General features: G+C 42.0%; 1 protein-coding gene across 4 annotated transcripts in view; it reads right to left on the bottom strand.

Annotated features, from left to right (window-relative positions):
* ARPP21 (cAMP regulated phosphoprotein 21) overlaps window positions 1–22,522 on the bottom strand; it is a 250,687-nt gene that overhangs the window by 180,883 nt on the left and 47,282 nt on the right. Inside the window, exon 1 of one of the 4 annotated variants that reach the window (XM_083705683.1) lies at window positions 10,968–11,257. The exons of the other annotated variants lie outside the window; for them this stretch is intronic. The gene's annotated coding sequence lies outside the window, so the exon portion shown is untranslated. Of the gene's footprint in view, window positions 1–10,967; window positions 11,258–22,522 lie in introns of those variants that run through there. 4 annotated transcript variants of the gene reach the window in all.

Genomic DNA, 22,522 nt, shown 5'->3' with positions numbered 1-22,522 from the left:
GTCAACCTACAGTCTCATTTTTAATTTTCATTTATAGTTAACATGTTCTATATCATTTTAAAGATAATTTCCCAAAGTTTCAAAATGTCACTTTACAGATGAATAAAAAAACCCAGGACTCAGCTACCTTAGTAAAGAAAAAGCGTTTTATATGCGTTAAAACGCTGTGGCACCAGATGGCGCTGTGGAGTTCTGTCTTTTGCCTATGTGATTTCCCACTTTCAGGTTTACAACGCATTTTCCTGAAACACTTTTTTTGATGTGTCTCAATCCAGCCCCACTGTGTGCTATGCAAGATGACTCTGAATCTCTCTTAAGTTTCTTCTTCTTCTAAAGTTCAGTTAAAGAGTTCTTCAAGAAAATACATAATGGGTTAATGACTGTTTATTGTATGTATAGTTTTGCTTTCGCATTTGGTGAAATGACAATAAATTTTGCATTGGAACAAAATAAAATAAGCTAAGGAAAGCAAAACAGGAGTGTGTTACATTGGGGGGGTATTTTCCCTCCTTCAACAAATGAAAAGAAAATTGTATGTGTTTTAATATTATTTGCTTCTTTGGGGTTCTTAGCATTATGAAAATGTGGTGAGATATTAACTGAAATGTGCTTTACACACTACAATTATTGTGATCAAAGAAACAGCACAATGATCCAACTTACGTAGCACGCGTCAATTAAACCCCTTTTTAGGACTCTGGGAAATGTGATTGTGCTGTAATAAAGTGCGGAAGAAGAAACAGCCATTGAAGCGCTGGTGTCAAATTGCAACTTTGTTATTGTTAAGTTTGAGATTGGGAAATTGAAAATAAAATTTGTTAGCCAGGTGGTGCGAGATGGTATTTATTAGTATGGAATCCTCTTCTTCCTTTTTTTAAAAGGAGACTGCAGTAACATCTGTCATGCCTGCAAATGATACATGTAGGTTGAAAAAACCAAATTGTTAGGGTGTCGCCACAGCTACGTGTAAGTTCCTGTGGCCATTACAACGTCCCACAAGGATGATGGTGATCTGCACCTTGTGAATACATAGTAAAATGTCATACGCACAAGGTCTTGTTATATTTGTGGGTGTCTATCAAGGAATAATCACATGTTACATGGCCACAGTTCATTTGCCAGAAAACATTTGATTCCCCCATTTCCAATAAACATTATCATGAATTTGACACTTGTCCATGAAATGTTTTGCCACATATGGGGGGGGGGGTGATTCATACTTCTAGAGAAAACATTTTTCCAAGCTACAGATAAATTCTTGAGGTTGACGTCTGTTACATTAGTCACATCTTTTTAAAAAAACAATAAAAAGAGAGCACTTAAAATACCTGTGTCATACTTTTTGAATTATTTTTGTAAGGAAGATCAAGGCAGTTAAGAAACAAATACTTTAATGTTAATTGGAGTAAAATAATATTAGCTAAAAGACAAACTATTGGGTAAAAAAGCTTACAAATGTAACATTGCTAGCATAGAATTGCCTTATAATGGCTCAATAGCAGTGCTTTTGGGCGGGAATGCAGGGGTACGCGTACCCCTAAACATTTTGTGAATCTAAGTTTGGCCTCATTGAGGGGCAGTATTTCAATATGAGTAGGAAAATGAGAGTACCCCTAAACATTTTTTAAGGAAAAAAACTGCTCAACAGTATATCACATCAGAGACCAATATGATTAATCTTAAATCAACAAGGAACCTCTAACAATCATTTGCTTTAATAAATAAATAAATTAAAATTAATATTGAGCATTATCTTAAACATTACCCTCTTAGTCCTAGGAAACAAAAAGGCTTCTGGTTTGTTTGCTTAGCAGAATACAAAGCAGTTCAAATGGTGGTCATCACTGTGAATCTGGATAAAACAAGTCTACGAATGAGAATTGATATGAAAGAAAATCAAGTATATTATTTTCTGCCCTGGTCCTAGAAAAGTAACATTCTTGTTGGTTCCTCAAGGTATTATTAACTATTGTTGCAAAGGGGTGTTGAATTCTGTCCAAAGAACTGTAAAGTATTGGAATGAAAACTGTACTTAGGTTTTCTGAAACCATCAATTTATAAGACACCATAAGAATGGGATATTTATGCATCGTGCAAGAAAAGTGTTCGCAGCTAACAGTTCCCTGTGTTCCTGTTACTGATACAGATGCTGAGAAACCAGATTTGGGGATTTAGACCCAAATATTTGTCCTTAACTCGGTGATAATCTTAGGTGATACTATTCTGCAGAAGTGGGATGAGGAAAACCCCCTGGTCTGTAGTATTACCACATTTCCATGACTCAGCTCAGCAACTTGCCAACTTGAAAATGTCATTAAAATGTCATTGCAATTTATGACATGATAAGTATGTATTTGCTTGCTTGCTTTGTAGCCTTCTCTGGTTGTGATGCTTCCCCACATCATAGTTTCATAACTTGTCTGAAGCTGGGAGATATAAATGTGTAACTGGGCTATGCATGGGTGAAACAGACTTAAGATGGCTTGTGAACCTTTCATAAATGTTCCTCAGCGGGTTTGGTCTGTTCCATCGCTGCACAAATTTTAAGGGAATAATCCTTTAACAACCCTTAAAATCTTCATGTTTCTAATTGTATAATATGTGTTTCTTCTTCTTCTTGATATTAGCTGGAAAGTGAGGATCCTATTATGTACTGTACGAATATTATGTACTGATGGGACATGATGATGCGCTGCCACTCTTGGGGAGATTATGTGCTTCCACTTTGGAAAGTGGATTCTCTGAATTTCTTCTCCATATGTAGTCAGGATGTAGGGTAAGAACATGAACCTTCCCAGGGAAGATATGCATATTTCTCAGCTTTGACTAAGATATGGAGGTGTGGTGAGAGGAAGCATGCGTTTCTCAGGCTTCTGTGTTTTGTCACACCAAAAGCCACCTTCTGTCTCCAGGGAAACTAGGGCTGTATCATCAAACCTTTGTTACCTGGAATTAAAGCCAGTTGAAGTCACTGGGCCTTACTTATGAGTTCAGTACAAATAGTTAAGTTTGTGCTATAAGAGGTATTAATCAGCAAAATTGGGTTGAGGATACATCTGTGTGGATGTTGAATATGATCACCCCAGAATGGAATGGAAGAAAACTTTGGTCAAGAGACTTTGGCTCATGATGGAAATACTCCTGAACCCCTGTCTTGATGGGTTTTTCTTGCTGGCTGACAAGGCCTTAGATGAGTTTAGACAATGCATTTGTGTGAAGAAAGTACAAGGTTTGTTTCTCTATGTGGCTAGCAGTGCCAGCAACTTTCATGACTCTTCCTATCTGTCCCTAAAACAACACAAAACTGTTTCTGCGCAAGTCTGTCCCGTGACCAACAGAGAACCAAATTTTTAGTGGGGTGAGAGAAAAGGACCAATAAAATTTCAGAAACTTTAGAGTGTCAAAGAAGATCAAAAAGAGACTGTACTCCACAGAACAGCTCACTTCCGTTTCCTTGCTTAATTTTTGTTTTTTTGTGAGCTCTGTTTTCTTCCCATAGAGTTTTGTTCGTTTGCCTTTTGCTTTTATTTTTTTTTTTAAAAGAGGAGATTTCTTGCTTTGAACTTGTCTCTCCTTCAGTTCTGAAGCTGTTTGTGGACATTTGGGGATATGGCCCATAAACCATTTTGAACATATGTTGCCTTTTATTCTTGCTTGCTCCCAAGTGCTGTTTTTATTTCGCCTTTATTTTTCCACTTTCCCCCTTCATCTGGATTCTTCTAGATGCCACCCATTGCATCCTGCATTTGTCTCTCAGCTCTTTATGGAGCCCAAATAAATGGCTTCCTTTGAATTCCTGCCTACAAAGATAGGACTTTCCTCTTTTTAAAAAACTTAAGATAAGTTACTATATAGCTGATACACAGTAAATCATTTAACTAGTTTCGACTGTCTGATGTCCCTAGGGCTTTGGAGCATCTGGCTTGGTTTGGTTACTTGAAATGTACAGAGCTATTTGACTATTCTACTGGGATCACCCAACAGAAAATGTACTTCGCAAGGCTGACAAATTCTGGTCTGGATTATACGTGTTGATTTATGGACGTGCGAGTACATAGGTGATCCTGCCTGCCTTGTGACCTGAATTGCTTTCCTGAGCCCTTTAAATCTGATTCAAACTGTTACTTCACACTTGCATAGTCATCACTTAATATTGTTAACCACAATATATCGAATGTGTGAAAGGGTCATCACAGATATTCACCTTCCATTGATTTGAGCACAAAACTTTTCAAACCTGCTTACTTCACAGCATTGGCTACCTAGCACCAAGTATCTAGAAGCTGAATATACAGAGATCAGATGATTTGTAAGCATGGGTCAACCAGCCGTAGATAATTACTGTTGCAGATATTCCTCCGTTTTCTAGGGTTGTATAATATTTTCCATTCTTCCCAGAATGTTTCCCATTTCTCTAACAAGCAAATTAAGCTGTCCTAGTCATTCTGTAGCCATAGAGGACATTCCAAATGCCTGACTTCTCATGCTACCCTCATTCCAAAGAGTTCAACACAAAGATGGACTTGATCGGTATCTGTCTGTCAGTTCATACTTTTTTGCTCATGAAGTTTGGCATGAGACTCATATTCATGCTCATCTGTTATAAAGGAGTTTCCATAAAGAGTGAACTGTTGCTAATCTAAAATTTTCATCTGCTTAGCACCAAAGGACACTGGCATGAAAGCACAACACAGTTCACCGAAGGAGGGATATTTAGCTTCTGCTGCCATTGGGCCTTCAAACCTGATTGTCAAGCAGCCTTATTTATCACTCAGTGCCCTCAACAATAACACATTTCCTTTACCCCTAATTGCCTCAAAATTTCCTCCAGCTGCTGCTTCCCCCCCAACTTTGCCTTCTCCATGAGACATATTTAAATTTTCTCTTTGTTTTGTAATCTACATTTTTTCACACCCTAAAATTACAGCCCTTTCAAGGCGCAAGTCCCTCCATTCAAATAGCTGAACACGGTGTAATTTTAGCATCATATAATTTCCTCCATAATTGCTAAATCATTTTCTTCCTCTTCTGCCACCCTTCCTTTTTATTTCTTGTTTTTTAAAGAAGAAGGAAGCATCCAAGGAGGCACAGCTAAAAGAGACAGGAGATTTAATAAAGCTAAGACTGCCTCGCCGCATGTTGCACTATGCCATTGAATCACAGAGCCATAAAACAATATCTCCTCTGTGTGCAAACTTTTCATATCTGCTCTTCCATTCAATAAATCTTAAACTTTCTGGATCCACAAGTCATCTTAGGTTCACAAGTGCCAAACTCTTTCAAGCGTATCAATGAAATTCCCAAGTAGCATGCAACAAAAAGTATTAAAAACATAAAATGAAACTGTTTAGGGCATTTTTAAATTAAATTTAATTTTGTTTTACTTTTCACTAGTGGTGCCTTAGAGATGGGGAGAACTGACATTTATCAAAATAAAAGTCACACATTTTCACTCTCTTGTATCATGAATGTTTTGTCATAATGGATTTTCGTTTTAATGCTCCAATTACATTTGTAACATTCTTTCAAACTGAATAGCACTAATGACTTCCATTATTATTTACATGCTTCTTTAATTATAAGGTTTTGCATCTCACTCATAACATTCTCTTTCTTTCTCGCTCTCTCCACTACCCCAGATATAAGGATTTTAGCTTTCTGACGCACAAAAGCTCGTGATGATTTAGCCTACATTAATACCTCTTCGTAATGTGCCCACAATCTGAGCCCCTCGCAGAGTTGTAAATTAAATAAAGGAAGAAGAAGAAGTGGGTACGTTTCTCCTCAGGAAAATCACCAAACACAGAGATATATCAAATCTCTTTAAAGCAGTATATATGCAAATTTAATTGAAAACAAATATATATCAAATGGCTTCCCAGGAGAAATGGAAATTTCTCTAAATTAGTAGCGCACAGAGCAATAATGCCTATTCTTAACACGTTTAATTTTGCCTGACAGTTTCCTTTTAGTTAAGAATGGTTGCCATTCACTTGGATGGGGAGAAAAGCAAAGGTTGCACTTAGGGACCATGTAAAAACCCTTTACATGCCATATTGGATACAGCAGTCATTGTATTATACAAGGCTCTCATTTGCACTCACCTCAACAGTCAAAGGGACGTGGGTGGCACTGTGGGTTAAACCACAGAGCCTAGGAGTTGCCGATCAGAAGGTCGGCGGTTCAAATCCCCGCGACGGGGTGAGCTCCCATTGCTCGGTCCCTGCTCCTGCCAACCTAGCAGTTTGAAAGCACATCAAAGTGCAAGTAGATAAACATGTACCGCTGTGGTGGGAAGGTAAAAGGCGTTTCCGTGCGTTGCTCTAATTCGCCAGAAGCAGCTTAGTCATGCTGGTCACATGACCTGGAAGCTGTACGCCGGATCCCTCGGCCAATAAAGCGAGATGAGTGCCACAACCCCATGACTGGACCTAATGGTCAGGGGTCCCTTTACCTTTACAACAGTCAAAATAACAAGCTACTAAAAGTATAAAACTGATCCAGGGAGATGCCCAGAAGTACCGTATTTTTTGCTCCATAACACTCACTTTTTTCCTCCTAGAAAGTAAGGGGAAATGTCTGTGCGTGTTATGGAGCGAATGCCTACGGATGGTGGAGGGATCTGATGCAGTCATGAGCAGAGGATCCATGGTTCCCCTTCCTTCCCTCCTCCGTGGCTTGCTTTGCTCACTTTGAAACAGCAAAGCAGGAGAAGAGCCGCTGAATGGGGAGAAGAGAGGGACAGAGAGCCTGGTTACAAAGCACCGATCCACATGGATCCTCAGGATTTTTGCACTGGGTCACCCCAAATTCACCATCAGATCACATAGCATGTCCATGGCTACAGCTTGCACCAAAAAAATCACCCACCCACTGTTGCCTGGGGCCGCAAAAACGTGGTTACAAAGCATGGATCCACATGGATCCTCAGGATTTTTGCATTGGGCTACCCCAAACTCACTGTCAGATCACATGTCTGTGGCCACAGCATGAACCACAAAAATCATGCATCCACTGTTTCGTTTAGAATATTTTTTTCCTTGTTTTCCTCCTCTAAAAACTATGTGCGTGTTATGGTCGGGTGCGTGTTATAGAGCGAAAAATACGGCATTTTGCTGTGCATTGCTGTGCAAAACAAGAGCATAAGAATATCCCGCTGGATCAGGGCACTTGGTCTCTCTGGTCCAGAATCCTCTTCTCACAGTAGCCAATCAGATGCCTCTGGGATGCATGAAACCCAACCAATTTTGCCTCCTGTGCACAACAACACTCTCACCTCCTGTGGTTTCTAACAACTGGTATTCAGAAGACTTCTGCCTTCAACGGTGGAGGCAGAACAAAGCCGTTGTGGTTAGGCAGTTAAACAGATTTATATGTTAGAGAATGCCACCTGTCCCATGTTTTACTCTGCCTTAGGAACTCAATCACATTTACAATGCTGTGGCACACATCAGAGCTGGCAGAACATCCTAATTTCCCAGGCAGAGCTAGTGAATACTAAAGGTGTCAAAATCCACGTCTCGATAAGCCCTAAAATTTGGTGCAGCATTACTAGAAAAATCTGACATGGAGAATATTTGCACTTATCCATCAAGATGGGGGATTCAGACTGCACTGCAAAAACAGCTACAATGTTTTCAGCTTCCAGGAAATCTGAAGTCTTGCAGACATTGATTTCTATAAAAGTCTGGAAACAGAATATTTGCAGAAGTATATACTTCTCGCCCAAATAGGGAGTTCGTAAGCACTCTGCAATGGTTAAGATACCTCCAAGTCAGTCAGAAAGCTGGAATTTGAAACACATATAAAAGATATTGATTAGTAGTAGTAGAGAATAGAAGGCAGAGAGATTAAGATACTCCAGGAAACCCTGAAATCTCAAATTTGCATTGTGCAAAGCCTCTTCAAAAAGTCTGAAACTAGAACTTGTTTGCACTCAAGTTGCATGAAGTTTACATCATAACTGGGAAAAGTGGATTCGGCTCATGCACCTTTGATAACTGAGCCAATGAGAAAATTTCAATCTTGTCACACAACTACACTTGCTGAAACTCCCTCTTCTACATAACCCCCCCCCCAATTTTATAATTTTACTATACAATACAGTCTTCACAGAGAAAGGAACATCACATTAAGTTTATGGTGTCATTTTACATGGTCTTAAAACATTAGCAGTCCATATAGATTCTCCACTGACAGGGATGTGGGGCCAGTGGGAGAGCTTTATTCTCCCCCCCCCCCTTACGTATGAAAAGAGGGGAGACCAGGTTTCATCAAGGTATTTTCCTTTATAACCCAATCTGCAACTCTTCTAAGCCCAGTTAGTCATTCTGAACTAGGTATATCCCAAATATTATGGAAGCAGATCTCAAGCGGTAGTGAGATGCTATCACTAGACATGTGGGTACCAGTAGAAATAGAGGGGGGGGGGAATCGAATCTTTCTGCTGGATAGTAGGGTTGGAATCTGGGTTTAGTGAAAGCAGGGCTAAGGCTGGGTTGGGCAAGAGAGGCTGTTTTAACCATTTTGGATGTGATATAGAAGATCCTGGTCCAAAACATATAAACAATTTTGCGTTCCCACCAAGCATGAAAATATGTTCCAAGGTTCCATACTCTGGCTTCTCCTCAGATCATATAAATCACCTTTTACTACATAACTCTTAAAGATGAAGACGTCCCATCAGCTTCTGCACCTGGTCACCTACCCACAACAGAGACCAGCCGTCAAGCACAGGGTAAGAGAAACTAAACATGGCATGGGATGTTTTGCTACAGGAGCTCTGGTGGCTCCCCAGAGTTGTATTTGGGGGAAGGATTGCTTCTGTGAGTGTCTAGAAACACAGATCTGTGCATGCAGAATTGCAAGCTTCACTATGCATCTTGCAGTCTTCAATAAAATGTCATTAGATTGCATTATTTTCATAGTGCTATGGAAGCATGGGGTCACGAAGAGTCAGACACGACTAAACAACTAAACAACAACAAATGGAAGCTCTTTAGCACAAAGTATTTGTCCTCTCAATTATGTCCCCAAATGTGTCTTCGTTCAGTAATAATTGAGATCTGTGGGAACATGTAATGAAGAAAATGAATAATGGGGTGATCTGGGTAAGAAGAAAAATGTAAGGGGAAGAGCTGTTCTAAGGAAACCTGCCTGTTTTGTTGCTGAAACAAGTTTGTTTGAACGGGGGGAGTATTGTGTATTAGGCTCACTGCCAGTGATGGGCAAATGCCAGTTTCTTCTTTTCCACATCATTTGAAAGTCCTTATGAAATTCATCGGCATTCTAGTGCATTTTTTTTGCCTTATATACACATTTTTGCAAGCAATTTCTGATGTTCGGTATATCACCCTTTATCTGATGATCACAGGGTGGTTCACAACATAAAAATACAAAATGAGGAGAACCCAAAATATATATTTAAAAACCCAAGAAAACAAAAACAAACCAATAACCCCCTTCCTACAAACACATTTAGAAGGACATAGATTGTTTGCAGAGTACCTGGGGAAAAAGAAAATTGCTGCAGAAAATTTAATCCTCAAAGGATGACTAAAAACATTAGCATTAATATTATGATTTCTTTGCAGAAACCCATGAGATTGTATAGATAAAGGGAATAAACCCTATTACACGGATTCTTAGATGTTAATTTCGACTGGCAGAAGCCTAGCCAGGAAAACTTGCTAAGCATGGGTATAATATGATCCAAGTGGATAACTACCATCAACCACATTCTGGGACAAATAGCAGCTTCATTACTGTCTTCAAGGCCAGCCACACATAAAGGACATTGTAGCTATTTACCCTGGAGGTAGTAAAAGCATGAATTGCTGGGACCAGGTTTCATTTCTTCTGAGAAGGGCACAATTGGTGTACAAGATAGAGCTGATGAAACATATGCTTTTAACTGAGCATCTGGGTGTAGAATTGAGTCCAGGAGAACTCCCAAATTGCAGAAACATTTGCTTCAGGGGGAGTGCAACTCCATCCAGAACAGGCTGAACAACTGATCTGAGATTGTCAGGACATCCAAACAAGAATGCTTATCTCTTATCAGGATTGAAACCCATTACATCTATTGATAAGCATTCCCTATCAAAATCTAAATATATTTTATTTATCAACTAATAAGTATTCATTATTTTATTTTGTTTATTTCTTTATTTTAAAACACCTTATATCCCGCCTTTGTCCTAAGACTCGAAGATGGTTAAAAGAATAAAACAATAAGGAATGGAGAGCGACGGTGGAAATCAACAGTATTGTAAAATAGAACAATGCAGTGAATATTGCAAGCAAGCAGGTTTTCTAGAAAGCTTGATGTTTATCAAACTGAAAATTCTGAACCTGTGCATCAAAGAGGTAAAACATATGTACCAGATTTGCATGTGCACACATACAAGCTAGTTGCATTAGCTTTGTGGCAAATGACTAACTGTGGCATCATGTCTACTCAGAAATAAGTCACATTGAATTCAAAGGGGATTCCTCCCAAATAAATGGTTTCAGACCTTCAGGTTAACCTGGCCAGATGTGCCATTTTGAAATTGCTAGTAGACTTCATAGCTGTTCTAGCAATGCAGGCTTTCTTCTACCAATACATAAAACTAGGAGATCAATTAACAAGTGCAAAAAGACACACTCCTAAATGAAAATGCACAATAAAACTGTCCCCAATACATGGACAAATGGATTCTCAACCTGGAGGGGCTGGTAAATATGTCAGTATACTATAATCAGAAAGTGGCAAATAATACAAATAATTTTGCCAATGTGGCTAATCTGCCACAGTGACTGAGCGTTCAGTGCAGAGATGCTGGTGTTGTTTGGGCTGTAGATTAAGCCAACAACATCACATGCTCATGCAGCTCCAAGAAAAACTCACCTCTCTGGAAATCATGCAGGCTACACATCACATTGCAGTAACTCTTTTCCTGATAAAAGTCATACATACCACTTACCTTCAAAAGAAAAGTTGCGCAAGTACACAATCTGAATTGATTTCAGAGGAGCTAATGGAGAAATCTTCTACCAGCTGAACAGAAGCTCTGCTCATTTTATTCAAGGTGTTCGGCGAGCTAAACAAGATGCATGTCTTACTGTTTGCAAATGCTTGGTTTCAGTTATGCATCTGTTACACAATTGCTTCTTCTATATTCTGAGTCATTGGTGGTGTCCAAAAATAGTCCTTTCATCTTAAATTAAAAGAAGAGCATTATAGATCATGCAGACGGAAAATCCTGTCTCCTTGCTACTAACAAATACGCTACAGGGCCTTAGACTAAGAAAACTGCTGTATTATATCTTAATGCTAACAGATGCTACTGCTGGCCTGCTTAAGAGATCCAGAAAGAAAAGAAGTGGGTGGAAAGAAAAGAGAGAAGGATGAGGGATTTACAAATGAATACATTATTTGCACACATGTGGGTATTGGGGAAAGGAAAATTAAAACTTTGTGCATAAGAAGGGGTGTTCACCTGTTACGTTCAACAGGAGTACAATCTGTGTACCTATGTACACATAGTTGAGCTGTACACTTGTACAATTGCCCACATGTAGCATTCAACAGGTGTATAGTTTATGTAGGTATGTACACAACAGTTGAGATGTACAACACAACAAACATACACCCTTTCACACAAACACTTGTACATATGTAGACAACAGCTTGCGCCTGCATTCAATGCAAAGAGTGAACAAGCATTACACTTATAAGAATGGCGAGCTACTTCTGGCTCATAAGACATGTGCTTTTCAGTTCCTTGTTCTACTCTCCAAAGTTTCATAATCAATTAATTTTCCTTGACAAATTCATACTGTATTGGTTGTACCTTTCTGTTTCCAAAAAGATGTTCCAAAGTACATGTTAGTTCCTGAGAGGAAACAGAAAATAAGCATTAAAAGGTAAAGGTACCCCTGCCCGTACGGGCCAGTCTTGACAGACTCTGGGGTTGTGCGCCCATCTCACTCAAGAGGCCAGGGGCCAGCGCTGTCCGGAGACACTTCCGGGTCACGTGGCCAGCGTGACATCGCTGCTCTGGCGAGCCAGAGCCGCACACGGAAACGCCGTTTACCTTCCCGCTGGTAAGCGGTCCCTATTTATCTACTTGCACCCGGAGGTGCTTTTGAACTGCTAGGTTGGCAGGCGCTGGGACCGAGCAGCGGGAGCGCACCCCGCCGCAGGGATTCGAACCGCCGACCTTTCGATCGGCAAGTCCTAGGCGCTGAGGCTTTAACCCACAGAGCCACCTGCGTCCCCGAAAATAAGCAGACCAGTACCCTAAGTTAGCCAAAGTTGAGTCAAGACCATTGGGTTCAATAAGCATGTTTAGGTACTGAAGTAAGAATATTTGCATCTTCCTAACTTTGGCATGCCACATTTTGGGAATAATTCACAGATCTTGTTGCTAGGTACCATGACTCTAGGATCCTACTTGAGCCTTCATCACAACAGTGGCTCCCTGACTTAGATTTATCTTGACAAGGGTGTCAGAATCAAAGTCCTTTTCAGAGATAGATTCAAATTTATACAATAAATATACAACATTTAAAAATCCAGTTGATTCAAAAGACTACTCAGTTGTAGTCTGCACATTGAAAAAGGCAAATTGCCAATTAACAGCCCTGGTTTTTGTGTGGTTCTTGTTACACATGCATTCCTTTGGCTCCGACTCACTTTGCAAAAAGTTGCAAACTTGTGTATTTCCTGTAGCCAGATCCCTATATTTTATACAGCACCTAGGGTAGTATACATAGTTTTGGTCACTGTTGGATGCCTGATTCCAATCACCCACCTTCTCTTTCCTCTTCCAAAGATCACCCTCTTGGAAATGACTTGTATCTACCATCTCCTGCAACAGGGCTACACATTTTTTTCTTCCAAACCAAGTAACAATACCTGACCTTTAGCAAAACTACCAATCTGTCCTTAGCTGAACTAAATAAGATAAAGATAGGAAAATACCATCCTTTCAAAAACATCTTAACCCAACTCTTCTGGGGTAAGGGAAAAAAATTAATAATTTAATCAAGGCAAGCTAGGATCAATCATGCTATTTGAAAGGATTTCCTGATGAATGACAAGTCATTAAATGGACCTGCTGAGAAAACAAACCAGCCCATGCGAGGTCTCAATAATGTGATCTTGGAATGTCAAATGGAGGCGGGGAATGGAGGAGCAAAACTATTGAACCAAAGGGAAATATTAAAAGTAAGGATTGTTCAGTTTTCTTGTGAACTTGTAAAGAACAAAGCTGCAACAGGTGGCTTGAACTGTTTGATCAATGATTGTTAACTCCTCTTCATAAAGAGGTTCTGATGTGACTCTTGATTCAGCACAGAAACTCTGTGGGTGTTAAGGGTTATCTGTGTGCTCTATTGTCCTTAACTTTCTGTCAGAAGCTGCCAGGGCTCGCCCAACATATTTTGCTGCCTGAGATGAAGGGCAAGATGCTGACTCCTGTTGCCATATTTTGAAGAGCAAAAAAGAGGACACATTTGCCGACTTCTGCTTTTAACTATGGATCACTATGATGACTCTCATTTCAAAACAGAGGACGTGTCCTGGGAAAAGAGGACATATGGCAACCTCCAAATACAAAGGATTCCCATGTTACTTTAACAATGGTGGTGAGATCTACTGAATCTCCGATAGCATGGTTAGTTTAGGGGGGTGGGCCAGGGAGGAGGCATGGAATACACATATTTTTCACTTGAAAGGGGAATGGTTGGGAGGGGGTGACTTAGAAGGAACAGCTAGAGGGCTGTCATCACCCCCCCATCATTTGCTGCCTGAAGTGGTCACCTCATTTTGCCCAACAGTAGGGCTGGCCCTGGAAGTTACCATAACAGTGTACAACCAACCCACATGTAGCCCATCAAATATGCCTGGAATGTCAGGCTGAAACTACACAACAACACAGGGAGAAGGGTGGGTGCTGTAAATCCATGCCTTTGTGCGTTGTCTGGTGACATTTAGTGGGGAAAGTGTGGGTGACGTCATCACAGTAGCATGACCTTACCACTCTGCTCCATTGGCTGCCATTGGGGCAAGGAAATGCTACAATCCTGGCACCATGTAAGCCTTTTCTTTTGAGTATATTGCTAGGAAAACACGTATGGATCCCTTCCAATCGGGATTCAGGCCTCATCATGGGACTGAAACTGCCTTGGTCGCGCTGGTTGATGATCTCCGGCGAGCTAGGGACAAAGGTGAGAGTTGTTTCCTAGTTCTGCTGGATCTCTCAGCGGCCTTTGATACAATCGACCATAACATCCTTCTGGACCGTCTAGAGGGGCTGGGAGCACTGTTATGCAGTGGTTTCGCTCCCTCCTCCTGGGCCGGGTTCAGAAAGTGGTGGTGGGGGATGAGTGTTCAGACCCCTGGGCTCTCACTTGTGGGGTGCCCCAGGGTTCTGTCCTCTCCCCCATGCTTTTCAACATCTATATGAAGCCGCTGGGAGAGATCATCAGGGGGTTTGGACTGGGTGTCCATCAATATGCAGATGATACCCAGCTCTACCTCTCTTTCAAATCAGAACCAGTGAAGGCGGTGAAGGTCCTGTGTGAGTGCCTGGAGGCAGTTGGAGGATGGATGGCGGCTAATGGATTGAGGTTGAATCCTGACAAGACAGAAGTACTGTTTTTGGGGGACAGGGGGCGGGCTGGTGTGGAGGACTCCCTGGTCCTGAATAGGGTAACTGTGCCCCTGAAGGACCAGGTGCGCAGCCTGGGAGTCATTTTGGACTCACAGCTGTCCATGGAGGTGCAGGTCAATTCTGTATCCAGGGCAGCTGTCTACCAACTCCACCTGGTATGCAGGCTGAGACCCTACCTGCCCGCGGACTGTCTCGCCAGAGTGGTGCATACTCTGGTTATCTCCCGCTTGGACTACTGCAATGCGCTCTACGTGGGGCTACCTTTGAAGGTGACTCGGAAACTACAACTAATCCAGAATGCAGCAGCTAGACTGGTGACTGGGGGCGGCCGCCGAGACCACATAACACCGGTCTTGAAAGACCTACATTGGCTCCCAGTACGTTTCCGAGCACAATTCAAAGTGCTGGTATTGACCTTTAAAGCCCTAAACGGCCTCAGTCCAGTATACCTGAAGGAGCGTCTCCACCTCCATCGTTCTGCCTGGACGCTGAGGTCTAGCCCCGAGGGCCTTCTGGCGGTTCCCTCATTGCGAGAAGCAAAGCTACAGGGTACCAGGCAGAGGGCCTTCTCGGTAGTGGCGCCTGCCCTGTGGAACGCCCTCCCATCAGATGTCAAAGCGATAAATAACTACCTGACATTCAGAAGACATCTTAAGGCAGCCCTGTTCAGGGAAGTTTTTAATCTGTGATATTTTAGTGTATTTTTGGTTTCTACGGAAGCCGCCCAGAGTGGCTGGGGAAACCCAGCCAGATGGGCGGGGTACAAATAATAAATTATTATTATTATTATTATTATTATTATTATTATTATTATTGGTGGCAAGTACTTGTCTCCCCAAAGCAGTCCTTTGGGAAAGTGTGTGAAACAGAAAAGAAGGAGCTGAGCCCATGCGCCACTGCACCAAGCCAAGCATGCAGGGCGGGCCTTTTTGGGCAGGGTGGGGATAAGGCTTAGTGTTGTGCCCAAACCCATTTTCCAATTTCTTGCCCTGAGAAAGAGGCTTCTGTTTCTCCACGATCTGCCTTTCTCAGAACACCTTCAAATTCCTTTAGAATTTAAGAACCTACTGGATCAGGTCCATCAAGTTCAATATCCTGTGCTCACAGTGCCCAACTCGATGCCTGTGAGGAACCCACAAGCAGGACCTGAGCAAAAGGACACTCTGTTTTCCCCCTGCTGTTTCTAGCAACTGATATTCAGAGGCATTACAGCCCCTGACCAATGAGGGTCTGGTGGTGATGACATGGGATATGATGTGATCCCTGTATGGCTGCGAACATGCTGCGAAGAAGCCATTTCAGGTTTCTCTCTTCTTGTTTGCTTTAAAGGAAACATGCTGAAATAGCAGCAGACGAGGCTGTGTACAGATTTGAAAAGATGAATTTAAGCTTAGGCCACAGAAAGGAAATGGAGCTTTAACCGCTTGCCCTCTGAAATGGCACTTTTCACAGTGAAGATCAAACCTCTGAGAAATTCAAAACCAGGGGTGTCTTACCCATAGAGACTGGTGGCACGGGGCGCCGGGGCGCCAAGTACTGGAGGGTGCCAGGGAAGAAGAAGAAGAAGAAGAAGAAGAAGAAGAAGAAGAAGAAGAAGAAGAAGAAGAAGAATAGTAGTTTGGATTTGATATCCTGCTTTATCACTACCCTAAGGAGTCTCAAAGTGGCTAACATTCTCCTTTCCCTTCCTCCCCCACAACAAACACTCTGTGAGGTGAGTGGGGCTGAGAGACTTCAGAGAAGTGTGACTAGCCCAAGGTCACCCAGCAGCTGCATGTGGAGGAGCAGGACACTGGAAGAGGCGGAGGCTGGACGCGGCACCTCCCAGCATCAGCTCGCTGCCCTCGCCCACCTCCACCATGCCGCGCCGAAGCAGTGCCGTGATTGGAGCCTCTCTCTGCCGTGGCTACCACAGCACGAAGCGGCCAGCTGAGCCAAGAGGCGCTGTGTCCAGCTTCCGCCTCTTCCCCGCCGGAGGAGCTACTCTCCAGCTGCCTCCTCCAGCCCCACTGGCAGCGCTGTCCTCCCTAAAAAACTCTGGGAAATGGGGGGGGGCGCCGGAGGGAGCTTTGCACCACAGTGCCAGATATGCTTAAGACGGCCCTGTTCAGAACCATACCAGCCATGACTAGATGCAGGAAGTGCAATGGACAATAATGTGAGCTGAGGTCCTGAGCTGAATGTTTGCTTCAGCAAGGCATTCACAAGGTGGCATGAGGCAAACCACACTGTCTCGTGCCCATCCCTTCTCAAACTGTCCTGCTGTCCTGGGCTCATTTGGAGGAAGGTGCGGAATATAAATTTTAACTCAACAAACAAATGTGAGGATGATAATACTGGCCTACATCAGAGGATTGTTGTAAGGATAACTGAGATACTAAATGCCAAGGGCTTTGAGCACTCTGAAGCATAAATGTTATTAGCTTTGAGCTACTTATTCTGGGCTGAGCAGCTGCTCCTAGATCAATTCTCCTTCAATTCCAAAATAATGAACTGCCATCATAACCGTATTTGAGATAGCACCTTCGTGCTTTGAGCACTCTGCAACACTAAGTATTCTCTGGGAAAGTTAAGATAGGAAATGTCACCTTTATTGTAGCATCTGCCATAACAGATTACAATGATTCTCTCGTACCGTTCTGGGCAAATACAAATTTTACACTGTCTGTTTTTAATTAGGGATTGCACTCTCCTTTATACTTATTTGATCTTGTCATTTTCAAAGCTGTCCTTTAATGCTTGGCTGGCAGTTTTTAATTGCTCGCCAAATGCTTATTATAAAGCTTTTGTAAAAACCGCGCATTGTTCACAGTGGATAGCTATTGCAAAAAAAACCCCCAACTTGTTGCTATTGCAACTGGTGACTGAAATTATTGTACATAATATGATGGTCATTTCAACCTAGACTGCCAGTATCAACTCTCCCATTTTGCCTTATAGAATCTCTAGGAGTTGGAAGCTTTGCAGAAGTTTAACACAGACAGTCCTTTCCGTGACTGCAGAACTGCTCCATCTGTTGTCTTTCTACGTATCAATGACCTGGATCCTAAGACAAAGTAACTTAAGGAAACTCAAGGAAAACAAGCTTCCCCCCCCACTGCAACCAGCTGTGCCCCGCCTCTCCAAGACCATATGGAACATGGTAATGGGGGTTTAGGTGAACTTCTTTAACTTAGAATCCAGCCCTGATTTTGAGCAATTCCACCCTCACAAAGAAAACCCTGATGCCCAAACTAAATTGTTTAAGGGGATCCCTTGATCTTTCAGACAGACATTTCAGAGGGGGTGCAAGTGGCTGTAGGGAGGAGGAAAGGAAAGGAAACTCCCCCGAATTTCCTTAAATTAACTTATCTTCAGTTTTGAGCCACAGTCTGTTAAGAGATTTGACCAGCAATTCATTTTAAAGGTAATGAAAGGTCACCATCACTGAAACACTTTACTTCCCGCTCTCCCCCCCCCAAAAAAATCCCTGACATGTTTAATTTGATCTGGAACCTCCAAATGCCTCTTCCCTTAAACTCGGGTGAAAGTTGGGAGCAGCAGAACTCAACCGAGGAATTTCTCAATCCCTATCAGAGCTTCTTCATTTTTCTTTGAAATATCTTGCTTATCAGGACTTGAGCAGGAACCTACATATTTGCATTGCATGTTGCTTTAGGTGAAGATGCAAATCTGTTTTAGGTGAGGTTGTAAATCCATCAAATTCTGCCAAAAGCGGAAGGGAAGGCCAATGCAAATGGTTCAACTCAGCTGAAACACATGGAGACGAAGCTAAAAGAATTTCTATCGGTGCTGCTCTGAATATTCTTTGCTGAATGTAGAACATTCTGAACATCTGAATATCCTCTGCTGAAGGTGAATATTATCTTGCAGAAGGTAAGTTCTGGGTAGAATTTCCCCACCCTCATTTTTATTTTCATTAAAAAAAAGAACATTATATTGTAACAATATGTAGCCAAACCCATTATATGTTGAAAATACTTGCTTCCAATGCAGAAAAAGAAAACAAATGAAGAAAGATAAAATGGAATATGAATTGGGGGGAGAGGATAACAAAACTCTACAGGCACCTGTATAGCACCATGAATAAACTAATAGGAAAAATAGCATCATTTTTGATGTTATTCCTGAAATGTAAAAAAAAGAAAAGAAAGAAGCCCCACTCATCTTCATTGCTTGTTTGTTTTTAAGTATGCTTTCCCCCCATTTCTGTTTCTGGGAATGTTCAAGGAGGCAGGAGAGGATTTATTGTTTAATAAGATCCTTCCTAACTTGCACTAGCAAGTTCTATAACTTAGAAGATTCTAACATTGCCCTTTTAAATACACAGCGGTTAGCTTGTTGCAAGCTCGTTTAAGCTTCTCAATATAGGATTCCCGGTAATCCCCTTTAGGTAAAGGTACCCCTCACCATTAGGTCCAGTTGCGGACGACTCTGGGGTTGTGCGCTCATCTTGCTCTATAGGCCGAGGGAGCCGGCGTTTGTCCACAGACAGTTTCCGGGTCATGTGGCCAGCATGACTAAGCCACTTCTGGCCAACTAGAGCAGTGCACAGAAATGCTGTTTACCTTCCCACCAGAGTGGTGCCTATTTATCTACTTGCACTTTGACGTGCTTTCAAACTGCTAGGTTGGCAGGAGCTGGGACCAAACAACGGCAGCTCACCCTGTCATGGGGATTTGAACCACCGACCTTCTGATCGACAAGCCCTAGGCTCTGTGCCACCCACGTCCCGTAAACCCCTTTACTCGCCCTGAAAAAGAATAGACATGACACAATCTTGTGTAAAAAGTATAAAAGAAGTTTACTCACACAATCAGTTCACAGATGGATCCCTGAAGGTAGACTTAGTTATAGAAGTACATACAAGTGGAATCTATCCCATAAGGAGATAGTCCCTTTGTGCTCTGTTGGCTAGAAGCATTGTTGCTTCTGCAAGGAATGGAGTCAAAGAGAGAGGAGGAGGGCTGTGTGCCTGGTCGTTTTGTCACCTGGACAGTAAGGTCACATCCACCTCTAGTCACATGCAGAGGAAGTTTGCCCCAGCCCAGGAGGAAATAGGAAGTTTTCTACTGGCTGGAGCAAACATCCCTTCTCATGTCCACTCTAGGAATGTTGTATCTCACTGCTATCTGTGTTTCACATCCCACACTGTTTGGTGTCTGTCGGAACTGCTTTGCTCGATAGGAAGCTGGTTATTTCTCCTTCATGAATTAGTTACATGGATGATCCCAACCAAGCATGGAACGTATGACAGCAGAGCACTATGCATCAAATCAGACCTATGTGGCGATGCCACTATGCGTAAGTAAAAGAACCCTAGGTGGGGAGCTTGGCAAGAAAAGCTGAAATGTCATAACTTTTTTTATGTATGCTACAACAGCAGCAAGGATACTCATCACCAAATGCTGGAAAACTCAAGATTTGCCCACACTGGAAGAATGGCAGATGCAACTGATGGACTATATGGAACTGGCGGAGATGACTGGCAGAATCCGAGACCTGGGAGAAGAACTGGTGGAGGAGGACTGGAATAAATTTAAGGACTATCTACAAAAATATTGTAAATTGTATGAATGTTAAGAAAGATGTAAGATTAGCAATAGAATGGCTCCAACAAATTAGTTATAAGGAATACAAATCTAAATGTAACTGAAAGAAAAGACAAATTTTGGATAAATAGTATGTTATAATTAAGTCTCCAAAAGAGTGATTTAAATTCTAAAATTTGAGATTTAATATTGGAAAAATATATTATATGAATTGAAACAAGTTAATAATTTGCTAGTAAAATTTATGAGTTTAGAATGCAGGAACAAGAGATGTGAGGAAGTCCAAAGATGAGAATGAAATGTGGATATTGGAAAATACTATGTTATTATGTATGTCTTTTATTGTTTAAACAAAAATTTAATAAATATTATTATAAAAAAAAGAAATAAAACGTTGAAGCAAGTTAAAAAAAATATGAAATGTCATAGAGAAGGAGTGACATGGGAAAAAAATGGTGCAAATCCCAGCCTAGTTGGAATGACTTAGCAATTTTTTTTCAGGAGTGGAAACAGAGGGAAAGTGTTAGGTGAGTTTATCAGCTATTACGTTCCACAAATATTGCCTGGACTTTCTCTTTTGCCACAGGAAGGACCACCAACAGCAGCTGCCATGGCAGAACAGGGGGCGGGAGGAGCCTTCACAGTTATTTGATTCGGCGAGAGCTGAATTTTGCATGTTGATTTGAAGCAACAGCCCAGTTCCTTAGCTGTAAGCTTCTAGTATAAAGTAAATTACTCATACTGTTTCTGCAGCATTCCTTGTTTTGCAGGCTTTTAATAATGCATTTGAATTTCCTGACCCTTCATGCAAATAAAGAAAAACTCTTAAAGGAAAGGGAACCCAGAGTTTAGTCTGGGAACACTAATAAACACAGTCGACTGTCTCTAGGGGGAGAAAGAGCTGTTGAGAAAACTAGGCAAGCTTTAAATTGTCTTATGAAAACTAATTATTGGTACATGACGGTTTAAATCTGGGAGGTGTAATCAAATAACTACACAATGAACTGTGTATTTTATAATATGCTAACATGATTATTCTCTCTGCATAGTACATATGTATATATGTAGATGAGCTGAACTAGCACTCACAACAAAAGCAAACTTTTTCAGCAGGGGGCCGGTCCACTGTCTCTCAGACCTTATGGGGGGCACAACTATATATTTTTTTTTGGGGGGGGGAATAGAAATGAATGAATTCCTATGCCCCACAAATAACCCAGAGATGCATTTTAAATAAAAGCATGAATTCTACTCATGTAAAAACACACTGATTCCTGGACCGTTCGCGGGCTGGATTTAGAAGGCGATTGGTCCAGATCTGGCCCCCAGGCCTTAGTTTGCCTACCCATGCTCCAGTTCAACAAATGATTTCATCTAAAGTGTGGGCATCTAAGACCCCTTTCCAGTCTGGTAAAGGTCATCACATTCCTCATTAAAGCATGCAAATGGGTGCAGATTCAAGTGGAATGGAGGCAGTGAGCAAGCCTTTTTCATACGTTTATTATTGGAAGTCCAGTTGTCCAAGAAGATTTCCGCTATGAGCGGGCAAACATCGCTGGATATTGCCCAGTAAGTCTAATTTCAAAACAAGCAAGCAAGCAAACTAATAAGCTGTCAGGGAACTGACATTGGAGCCAGGAGTGGAGGCAGGGCTCCCAAGCGATGCCGGAGAAGGGCCCAGCAGGGAGAGAGGAGACTCAGCAGCTGGGGAAGGAAATCAGCGTAACACCAGGGATAAAGGGGGGTGGATGGGGGAATCGGAGAGAGGGCTCCAGGACTCTTCGCCGGAGACCAGCGGGGAGAGCACAGGTCCTCCGCTACCCACACCCACCCTGCGCAGAAGATTTCCGTGCAGGGAAAGTAGGAGGAGACTTGGCGTCAAAGAACTTCTTTGCTGGAAGAAATTCAAGAAACGCCCACTGACAGATTCTGCTAGTGACTGAACAGCCACGAAGTGAAGGGCTGCCCAGCTAGGAAAGGTTTAACCAGGCTACCTAGCCAGGAGTGGCGGCAACTTACGCACGAGCAACCCCATATAACCATTACATAAGCTAACACAACCATACATATTTCCAAACGTGAGGGTTACAAAGATGATCAAAAACATTTTTTGTGGGGGAGAGAGACAATAACAAATTTGGGTGGGGAAGCCAAAGGCCACAAAAATATTTGTTCTGAGCAGCTCCTTTGGGTTGTGATGGTGGCCTTCTCCCTAGGCGAGAGATCAGATTGACTTCAGGGAGTTTAGGGAGTGTAAGAAGATCAGACCTCTCCATTCTGAAGGAAATCAGCCCTGAGTGCTCACTG

This window comes from Podarcis gaigeae, assembly GCF_964106915.1.
Source record: "Podarcis gaigeae genome assembly, chromosome: 12".
In the NCBI taxonomy this organism is placed as follows: domain Eukaryota; kingdom Metazoa; phylum Chordata; class Lepidosauria; order Squamata; family Lacertidae; genus Podarcis; species Podarcis gaigeae.
The sequence above is the reverse complement of the archived record's forward strand: the minus strand, read 5'-3'. Positions and strand labels throughout refer to the sequence as shown.